Below are 9,881 nucleotides of genomic sequence, written 5' to 3'. Positions count from 1 at the left end.
GTCTTCGGGGCTCTTCCAACAATCTAATACCAACATACTTTCCTCATATCCCCCTTATTCTATAGAAAGCTTATGCCTTGCCCCAAATATCTTTTCACTGTCTCCTTGAATTCCATGACACCCTCCCTTATTTATGCCATACTCCCTTGCCTGGAATGTCTATCTTCACTCTTCTCTGAGGCTTTCCTTGTTCAATAACATAAAACCCTGCAGGTAAAACAAAAGAAATAAAGATGAAAAACTCCTAAAGAATGAAGTCATGAAAAACTCATTGGTGACCTTTGCCAGACCCATTTCAGTAGCATTTCAGAGGGAAGAGTTAGAAGGCAGGTTGAGAATCGAGTGAAAGACCGGACACTAAAGAGGGCAAGTACAGCTCAAAAACATCACGAGAGAGAGAAGGGAGGAAAAGTGAGTGGGACTAGAGAAGAGCATAGGTTGTAGAAGGCTATCTTTTCTTTTTGAAAATTGAAAACAATTGAGCCTATTTAAAGACTGATACAAAAGAGGCAATGGAGAAGAAACTGGAGAGACAGGAATAAGTTCACAGATGGACCAAACACCTGAAAAGGTGGGAATGGATTAGAGCTAGGACACTCATGAGGGGGTCAGTCTCAGGAATATACACGATTTCCATTATTTTAGAAGATGAAGACAAGATAAGTATAACTACCAGGGGCTGGGCGGGGGGTGGGGTGGGGAATGTGGAGGAATGGGAGAGGCTGTTTAAGGGCATATGTTTGCAACTAGGAGGTAAATAAGTCCTGGAGACCTAATACAGAGTACAGTGATTATAGACAACAAAACTGTATTATAAACATCAAACTTGTTAAGAGACTAGATCTTAAGTGTTCCCAGCGCTAGAAGGAATGATAATTATGTGATAGGATAGAGGTGCTAACACTCCAATGGCAATCAGATTGCAAGATAAATGTATCAAATCAATATGTTGTACACGTTAAACTTACACAATGTTGTATGTCAAATATAACTCTAAAAAATAATTACTGGAAGCTGAAGTCATTAATAAAATCCCCTACCTGGTTATTATTGCTGTTGTTGATATGGTTTTTGTTGGTGGTGGTAGTGTTAGTTTTGTTTGTTCAGTAATGTTGAGAGTGAAAGGGAGGCAGATGGATAGGTGCCCTTTGGAGAACAGGGAAGATTTCAAAATTTAGCTGTGGGGAATTAGTGAGGCAGTGCTTCAAGAACCTGTAGAAAACTTCCTAGGCAGTGGTAAGAGCCCAACTGCGGTTAGAGAGCATGGATTTATATGTGATGGTTATTCTCCAGCAGTATTCGGAAAACTTAGCCCTCCAGACAGAGAAGCTAGAGAGGCAGTCAGTAGGACCCATCCAGGAATGGATTGTTGGAATGATAAAAGAGAATGGAGTTGAGAAATTTGGTAAGCATTAGAAGCAATGGATCCTAGGCCAAAAATAAAATAATATAAGAGCTGATGGAACGAACAAAAAAGTTGAGATATCAACCACATAAAAGATCAGGTATGATGAAACAAAAGAATTGAGACAGCTGGAAATATAAGGCATGTGGTCAGAGAATTGGAAGTCTATATTACATCTTCAGAAATAAAAGAGTTCCAAGTCCTAAAAAGGTCCAGTCACTGAGTTATTATTGCCAAATCCTATTCAGGTCTCACTTTTTAAGAAGGACTCACTAATTGTTCTATGAAAACTTTCTCCTCTACATCTTGGTCCCTCATGGATGTAGAATAAGATAAGTATTTACCACATTCTTTCCACTATTGGATCCTAAACAAAACCTGGATGTCTCCTTGGAAATCTGAGGGGGAATCTCACTCTTGCACAAAGCATGGACCTCATAGTCAAGAGAAGAGACTGGTTACTGGTTTCCAGTTCTACAGACCATTAATTTTCTTCTAATGTCTCAAAACCTGCTCTCCTGAGGCTCTTATTCAAGCATAGCACCTCGTTGGTCTCTTCAACTAAGTCACTTATTCCCCAATTTCACTGACAACTCTGATGCCTAGTTTCCTCTATACTAAAGTGAAAAACCTGGATAACATCCTGAGAGTATGTAGTGTCCATGTGGATGCTTCTACCTACATACTAGATAGATCCTCAGTTACCTGTAAGACCACCAAATCTTGTGGGGTCAAACAGAGCTGAGTTTATTAAACTTCCTCTAACATGGGGAAACACTACTTTGGTATAGAGTCCTAATTGCCTCCCAGATTGAAGGAAGAAACTGAAGGGATTTGGGGTCAAATAATTAAAGATGGGTCTTTCAAGAGGTCACAGCTTGGACTGAGCAAAGTTTGTGACATAGTGGGCAAGGATCTTGAAGCAGGTCTTGATGAGCTGATTACTGCTCTTAGTCCATGTGAGAAACCTATTGTCCTGTTTCAATAGCTATTTTCCCATATAAGCCAATGTCTGCCTGGACAAATTGGTGTACAAGAAAATCCTGAAGCAGAGGGTAAAGTTATTTATTAGTATGCAGTCTGATCTTTCTGGCTAAAAAATTTTAAGCGCAAACAGTTACATTGACACAGGGGGTCTCAGTTTTCAGAGATGTCCAAAAGGAGAAAAGATCCTGCTTAAATCATTTCCTCAGGACAAAATCATTCCTTGTGAGGAATAAGAAATTGCAGCATCGGATCTAACACATTATTTAGTTCTTGAACATGAAGCAAACAGCTTGAATTACTTTGTAATTTGATCTCAAACTAAAGTCAGTTCTCTAGAAATAAAAGGACAAAAGACTTGATATAATTCTATATGACCCAAGACCATCAGCTTTTAGTTATTCTTGGAGACAAACCTCTCCCCTATGGAAGGAAAGCATTTCCAAGGTGAAGTTCTCATAAGAGTTCCTCTTCCTGTCCATCACAACAACCCCATGGCTCGTTGGACTCTACAGCTCTAATACAGGAAGATTCCTCAGCCAGCCTGCCATTCTCTCTTCCTTCTTTTTATTCCATTTCTTTGAATGCTGGCATGAATCAGTTCTCTAACCATCCCCTTCCCTGGAGCCATTTCTCTTACTCTTTCTTTTCTCTTTCCTCAATTGGTAGGAGATATTTGCCTCCTCCTTTGCACTCAACAGCCACATTTCTAAAAGTATTTCATCCTCTTGGCTTTCATAATGGAAATGTTAGATTTTCCACAGAGGATGTACCCTGGAGGGGAGTTTTGCTCACACCCTAGAATGGATGTCAGTTAATATTTAGACACAATTAATTAATGGAAACCCTAAGGCAAACTTTGCTGTTAGGAAAATCAGACCATATCCCCGATTGAATGAAGGGCTGCTTCCCTGACCAAGTCAGCAGATGTTCTGTTATCAGCAAAGACTGACATCACATGGTTGGTGGATGGGGACATAGATTAATTAAGAATGTTTAAAATGTATGGCTGAAATAGCATCAGACTTTCTTAAGCTTAGCTGCCAAGATGTCCCTATCTCCTGAATTTCTCTTCTACCACATCCCAGATTTCAGTTCCAGATGCTGTTATAAAGTTTCAAGATTTCTAAAAAAGCTCTTTGGATCACAGTGAGGTCTTCTCAGACCTTTTTCACATAATTCAGTCTACAGTGATTTGAAGTTTTTATTGCCACCATATTCACTGATAATTTTTTAAGATACTCATGTTCACGTTTTTGCCTCAGTAAGTATACAAGACCGGGTATGGTTGACTATAACGATTAAACGTTTTATCTTGACAGTGTCAATATCATGAAAATACACATGAGGTAGAATATACTATTTACAAAGTAGTAAATACTAGAATTTATTCAGTCCAAGAACATTCAAGTCTTCTTTGTTTTGGAGTAAATCCATGAAATGTGCTTATCTTCTAATAAATTTATTTAATAATTTGCAAATGCCTATTGCATTCTAGCCACTCTGCAGTATTAAAAAATAAATTCAGAAAGGACCCACTGGTAGGGAAATATGCAGAGTGTGTGGGAATGGGAACACTTCTTCCCCATCCAGATGTGGAGGGAGCCCACATCTGGCCTAATCCACACTTTTTATTCCCTCATGTCCAGCTTGAGAAGACAAACTGGGTATGCATAGACACCCCCTTTCTAGTCCCTTTACCTTTTAAGTTTTAGGATTTGCTGGAAGTTCATTCTCATACTGTACCATACCTAGCAGAGTTGGCACACGGCAGTGTTCACTTTTTCTAGGGAGTTTTTTACTAAGAAATAATTGTCTAATTTTGGAGTTCGGTATCAGGAACCCCATCCGCCTACTGCCCATTCCGAGCTTTATCAAAATAGATTTATTTTATATCCCATTCACCTCACTGTTTGATCTTAACTGGTTCAGAACTCAGGTGGGAAGAAGGGTTACAATTTAATTGATCAGCACTTAAGCCTCAAAAAAGCAGAGAAATAACTATGATAAAGGTTTAAGCTTCAAAGCCTTTAAGAGCAATATAGAAAGGAAAGCAAGTAGTTCTAACTGGAACAGAAGCAGTTGAGGAAAGAGAAAATCAAGGAAGATTTCTGTAGATTATAAACTCAAGGACAACAGGGGTCTTGTCTGTCTGGGCTTATATTCTCTTCCCAGAATACAGCCACAGAGAATGAACTCATGAGAAAGGTCAAGACTTCCATGAGCAGGATTAGGAATATGGGAAAGACAAAGAGAGGAAATGGGAATCTCTAGGCAGAGGAGGAAAAACCAGTTAAGTGGGCAGAGATAAGAAATATACATTTCTCTAAGACTGAACGTACCAAAATGTTCACTTCATCAAAAGTTGCTATCACAATGAAAGCATAAAGTCTATTTAATGCAGAAAATGTACTCACCTTATCATATTTTTTTCCTCACAGTAGCCTAGAACATCTTTGTTATTTAAATATTTAAGTGAAACAACTGTGATAAAAAATAAGATGATATGTATATTATACAATAAGAAGCAAGTCAAGGATTTAGTTATTCTCATCAATTATGATACATTCTGAATGTGGCTGAAATCCCTAAATAGCATTCCTGGCACTCAACCAATTGTTTTAATGAACTATAAACTAGCATCTATAATATTTATATTGATATAACCACTAAGAGGTATGATTAGAAGCAGATTTGATGCCAAACTTTGTAGCTCTTTTATTAAAGATACAGTCATATTTCATTTTATTGCACTTTACTGTGCTTCGCAGATACTATGTTTTCTACAAATGGAAAGTTTATGGCAACCCTGCATCCAGCAAATCTGTTGGGGCCATTTTTCCAACAGCATTTGGTCACTTTGTGTCTCTGTGTCACATTGTAGTAATTCTTATAGTATTTCAAACTTTGTCATTATTATTATATGTTATGGTGATTTTTTTTAAAGATTTTATTTAGTTATTTGAGAGAGAGAGAGAGTGCAGATGGAGAGGGAGAAGCAGCCCCCCCGCTGAGCAGGGAGCCCGATGTGGGACTCAATCCCAGGACCCTGGGATCATGACCCAAGCCAAAGGCAGATGCTCAACCGAATGAGCCACCCAGGTGCCCTTGTTATGGTGATCTTTGATCAGTGACAACTCATTGAAAGCTAAGATGACAGGATACCTAGCATCTTTTAACAATATTTTTAAATTAAAGTATGTACTTTTCTTAAAGATATACATAACGCTATTGCATACTTTAACAGACTACAGTATGGTGTAACCACAACTTTTATGTGTACTGGGAAACCAAAAACTGCAGGTGACACACTTCATTGCGATATTTACTCTCTTGTGGTGGTCCAGAACCAAACCCACCGTATCTCTAAGATATGCTTGTACTGGGATATATTAAATTAGCATTCTTTCCGGATACATTTCCTCATCTGTCTTCATTTCAAAATCCAGTGGCTGATTCTCCTGCCCCAGTTCCTCCTAATTTCATAGTCAGTAAACCACTCAGCTGAGGAACTGCCCACTGAGAAGCCTACCAAGTTAGGGTACAGCATGGCACTCTCTGAAATAACAGCAAGTCCTGTTTTGTTCTACCGAGTTGTAGGCAACAAAGCTTTGAAATTATGATCAACAAAAACTTTATTTGTTGCCCTTTTAAAAAAAATGTTTTTTGTTTTGTGTGTGTGTGCTTTTTTTAAAGAATAAGAAATGAACTCTCTGAAGAACAAAGGAAGCAGCAGCTCCAGATGTATTTTAAGCCTAGGGAAAGTTAGAAGCCAGAAGAGAATATGAGTGGCAGGACATATACAGTCAACCTTTAAAGGTTTGATTTCTGTTTTAAGTTCTGCAAACGCCCCCGGCTTTCCCCCACATAAAATAAAAAAAACCTGACTTATGTTCAAATGTGGCCTTCGCCCTTCACCCTAACACCAAGCACCATGAGGAAAAAAAATTAGGGGTGGGAAGGCAACATGTCTATAAAGATATGAATATCCATCTCAGTGTACCAGCTGAATCAAAGATGAAGCTCTCAGATTTGAGCTTGGTGGAGAATCAGGATGTAGTGTGATGATTCTTTTTTTTTTTTTTTTAAGATTTTATTTATTTATTTGAGAGAGAGAGAGAGAGTTAGCGAGAGCAGGAACACAAGCCGGGGTGTGGGAGAGGGAGAAGTAGGCCTCCTGCCGAGCGGGGAGCCCGATGCGGGGCCCGATCCCAGGACCCCGGGATCATGACCTGAGCCGAAGGCAGACGCTTAACGACTGAGCCACCCAGGTGCCCCTAGTGTGATGATTCTTAAGCATGGGGGTCACACTCAGAAAGTGCTTTGCGGCAGAGCTGATGAAGAACCTGCCACACTATCTCCTCCTCAGACTATCCTTCCTTCCTCAATCACCTACCAAGAGCCTGCATTTGACCCTGGATGTGAGTCCCCGCAAGGCAAAATCACTTTGATCTGTGATCTTTGTTTCATCTGAAGCTTAGATCCTCAGATCATTAACACTCTGGCTCTGTCCATACCAGCATTATTAAGCAATGCAGAATGGAAGAAGTTATCTGGCAAATCGGCACCCCCACCCCCCTCAAAAATAAGTCCATGAGAAAATCTACTTTAGCCTAAAATATTTAGAAAATGAAGAAAAAATGACCTTGCCATTAGCTGAAAAGTATAATTGATTCCATTTTCTATTTTACTTTGGAATAGCTAAGTTTTATTCTCTGCTCAGTTACAATTTAGTTCATTACTATTAAAGACCATTAAGAAGGTGGTTCAGAACAGTTTCTGCCAAGGTCAATATCATATTTTTGCTAATGGTCATTGCAGTGAGAACAGTTTAAGAAAGCATGAATGAGTGTGGATTCTCACAATTCAAAATCCTGATATAGAATATTTTGAAATCTATTAAAATTATAAAATTCAGATAGTCCCATGGGTTTGCATACTTAATAGTTATTTTTTAATCAATGAGAAAGACAATACATACAGAAAAAAAAATAACAAAACCTGTATATGTGATGCACAAATCAAATAATACAAAGGGCCAATAAACATGTTTCAAACTCACAAGTAAAATTTAAAATATCAAATTAAACTGAGATACAGTAGCACAATTTATCAGATTGGCAAAGATGAAAAATAAAGAAAGAAAAAGGATAATATCAAGGCTTCTTAGACTTCCGCACACAGCCATTCAAAGTGAAAAAACCTTCGACCTTTCTGAAAGGCAATCAGCAAGCTACAGCGGAAGTTTTAACAATGTGCACATTCTTTGCCCCTGCAATAGCACTTCCAAGGTTTATCCCTAGCAAAATATTAAGGATGGATACCAGCTTCCATCCTTAACTTCAGGGATATTATTTCTTTACAGTATTGCAAAATTTGGGAATAAATGTTATATCCAAAATTAAGAATTGGTTAAGTAGCTTGTGTTAAACCCAGAGAATAGAACACTAGGCAACCATGAAAAAAGATATATCTATCTTACATAAATATAAATTTATTGATATAGAAAGGAGATATTTATCACACAACATATTGGAAGTAACACAAAGTCATTTCACTTTTTTAAATTTTTAAAAAGATTTTATTATTTATTTATTTATTTATTTGAGAGAAAGTGCATGCAAGCGGGGGGCGGGGGGGCTTGAGGGGAAGGGAGAGTATCTCAAACAGACTCTGCGCTGAGTGCAGAGCCTGACATGGGGCTCATTCTCGAAACTCTGAGAACATGACCTGAGCCGAAACCAAGAGTCAGATGCTTAACCAACTGAGCCATGCAGGCGCCCCAGTACAAAGTCATTTTATAAAAGAATGTATAAAAATAATCTCTTCTGTGTTTTTTAGAAGGGTATATATTACCAAAATGTTAACGGGGGTTGCTTTAGGTTGTAGAATTTTACATATTTTTAGTTTTTGACAACTGAAATGCATGTAATAAAATTTCTTCTTGATTTACATTGAACAGATCAAAAGAAGTGAAGATATATAGGTAATCATCTACAGCAAGAAGCAAAGAAGTAAAATCGTGAGCCCCACATCATTAAGTACACCAAGATATGTGGTTAAAACTATGGGCACATAACTCCAAGTAACTATAGGAAAATACAAAATGAAGGCATTCTCTGTTGGTTACATGTTTTGGTCTTCAATATACAATTTAGAAAATTTTTCACTTCTTATTGGAATGCTTCAATCAAAATATGAGTGATCGGGAGTTTAGCCTAATCACTCAGGAATAAGAGCTCCAGTCCCCTAACTTGGGTATTGGATCGTAATGCTACCCCACACTGCATAGTTTTTCAGTAGTCGTTTATAAACATTAATGGAATTCCATTTACTTTCCTAAGTAAAAGATGTCATATAAATTCATAAAGATGGTAATGACATGCTGTTATAAAAGAAAAACATGTTTTTATTTATAATTCTCTTCCCCAGTGGTATTTTCTGTACTCCGAGCAGAAGTGCAGGTTTTGCCTGAATTATCAGGATATTGCTGCACTTCCGATCTTTGTTTTGCTAGGAAATATCTGACATATGGGGTTTGCCCAAGGTTGTTTAAAAATGAAGGAAATGCCATGAGGGGAATACAGACATTCTGACTAATTCAAATGTACCTCTCATTATTTATTCATTCATTCATCCATCCATGCCAACCCAGCTGAGTCTATAAGATCCATTTCTCCCCTACTGGGATCTTCTCTTCTTCCTCTGACACCCTTTCCCAGGCCCGTTTCAATACAGATACCTGTCCTCTGCTCTCTTCCCACCTCAGAGCTGACATGCCTTTAATTTCACAAGATCTGTAGTCCTCTAATAAATACATTTTAAATCATACACTAACTCCCTGTAGTTGACAATGGCCACAGGAAATGATTTGTTAAGAAGGATTCTGAAGATAAAAAGCAAAAGGATTCTGACTGTATCCCAATTTATTTGCAAAAACTTCCATGACTGATTAGTAATGTCTGCCATTCATAAAATTGAGGGGAGGGATGGAGATAACCACACTAAGTTTTCATTTTCCAGGAGCACATTTCTAGTTTGAGCCTTCACTCCCCTCTGCCCCTTCTTATGTTGTGGACACGGCTACCCTGCAATCTGGCACTCTGAGGGTTGCCCCATCTGTGTTTGGGGCCTGAAACATTCACCCATGTGGAAGGTTGGCGGGAGCTGTCATGCAGCCCCAGATTCTTCCCGATTAGAAGAAACCTTTCCCCTGCTCTGGGTACTCAGCCCAATACAACTCAGTACTACCCAATACAACCCACTACGCCTCAGTACTACCCAATACAATCCAATACAACTCAACACAAGTGAATGTCCTTGTGCTGCATAAGCCTGTGGGTCCTGTGACTGAGGGCCAGCCAGCCCCACCAGCCCATCAGCCTCCGGAGGAAGAGAACCGGGTCTTTGCCTGCAGCCTCAGAGTCCTCTATACAGTCCACTCCCCTGAATGCCTATCAGAGGGGCCTGCTAGCCGTACTCCAGACACTGA

At 38.8% G+C, this 9,881-nt stretch overlaps 1 pseudogene; it reads left to right on the top strand.

Moving 5' to 3' along the window:
- The first annotated feature begins 1,263 nt into the window (after window positions 1-1,263).
- The window catches only part of LOC116635788, a 30,659-nt pseudogene continuing 22,041 nt past the window's right edge, over window positions 1,264-9,881 (top strand).

The sequence above is a fragment of the Phoca vitulina genome, unplaced genomic scaffold, assembly GCF_004348235.1.
Source record: "Phoca vitulina isolate PV1807 unplaced genomic scaffold, GSC_HSeal_1.0 scaffold11, whole genome shotgun sequence".
NCBI lineage: Eukaryota > Metazoa > Chordata > Mammalia > Carnivora > Phocidae > Phoca > Phoca vitulina.
The sequence above is the reverse complement of the archived record's forward strand: the minus strand, read 5'-3'. Positions and strand labels throughout refer to the sequence as shown.